This window comes from Fukomys damarensis, unplaced genomic scaffold, assembly GCF_012274545.1.
Source record: "Fukomys damarensis isolate Sample0158 unplaced genomic scaffold, DMR_v1.0_HiC HiC_scaffold_32, whole genome shotgun sequence".
Lineage (NCBI taxonomy): Eukaryota > Metazoa > Chordata > Mammalia > Rodentia > Bathyergidae > Fukomys > Fukomys damarensis.
Window position 1 is genome coordinate 22,605,266 of NW_022900944.1, and position 1,573 is coordinate 22,606,838.

Sequence of the window (1,573 nt, forward strand, 5' to 3'; positions counted from 1 at the left end):
ATTTCCTTTTTTTTTTTTTTTGGTACTGGGGATTGAACTAGGGACCTTGCACTTGAAAGGTAGGTGGCAGCACCACTGAGCTAAATCCTTGGCCCCTAACTAGCATGATTTCTAAAATTGAGTGAGCCAAGAGTTTTTGAACTAAACAAATTGCAAAATAAATTTTAAGTGATTCTACATTTACATGTAATTGTTTTTGTTTTTGCGGGGGAGTTTTGAGACAGGGTCTCACTATATAGTTCAGACAGGCCTTGAACTCTGTGTGTAGCCCACGTAGCTTCAACCTCTCAGACATCCCCCTGCCTCAGCCTCCCAATGCTGGGATTACAGGCATGTGCCATCACACCCCATGGATCAACCCTCCTGCCACCACTTGGACTAACATTAGAAAGGACTCCAGTTCCTGGAGGGCATACCTGGAGCTTCTTGCTATCTCTCCTAATGTCCAGAATAGTGCCTGGCCCAGAGCTGAACCAATGAAGGGAGAGGTACAATAGTCCCAGACTTAGGCACGTACTTACCACGAGTTCTGGGTGACTTGGACCCTTTATGACCAGACAGCCCCTCTCCCTATTCTCTGTGTGGGAACACACTGACCAGGCTGCACTAGCCTCTTGGCTGATTCTCTAGCACACCAAGCACCTGCCTGCAGCGCTCTGCCCCACTTGGTCTGATGGCTCACTCCTGACTACTGCAGGGTCTGCTCCCAGACCACGCTGAACCAGCTGGGTTTTAACTCACCTGTTTGCACACGGCTCTTCTTCCTCTGAGAGAAAGAGAGAATGTGAGCTTGGCTAGGATGGAATGAATGTTAAAGAAACTCTAGACCCCCTTCCCTGATCTTTAAATTATTTTAAAATAAGACGCTGTTATTGGTGTGTGTGTGTGTGTGTGTGTGTGCGTGCACTATTTTAATACTGTTTTATTATATTTGTAACTACATTACATAACGTAGGACTTATTAATACTGCCGATCGATTTGTACATAAAAGTACCGCTGAGGGTGCCTGCAAACGGCGGTAGACAGCTAAAACAATTAAAAGGCACAGGCTGCATCTGTAAGACCCTTCCTTTAGGGGGTCCCTGCCACTGGAACCCTGACCTGCGAGGCCGGGCAGTCTCCCTCCGAAGCATCCTCGGTGAGAGGTGACCGCAGGCTGCGTGCGGGTGGCTCTCTGGTGACCGCCAGTCTGGAGCCGCGAGTGAGCCGCCAGACCTACGAGGGAAGGCAGCGCCGCGCCTGTGTGTGCCCTCGGCTGCAGGGGACCGGAGGTCAGCGCGGGCGGGTGCGGGTCCCGGAAGATCACTGGACAGACAGGTGCGAGTGCAGCTGTGGTGCGCTCGGAGAGCGAGTCAGGGGCCAAGCAGGAGGGGCAGCGGGAGGCCTGGACCGCCAGAGGGCGCAAGTGAGGCCCGAGCCCCACGTCGTTTACGGGTAGCACAGCAAGGTCCGACATTCACCAGGTGGCGTCCGGGCGCCAGAGCTGAGAGCGCTCGGTTTTCCGGGCTACGGCGTTGGGCGGAGTCAGAGCGCGAGGCCCCGCCCCTCCCATTTCCGCCTCTCCAGGGCCTC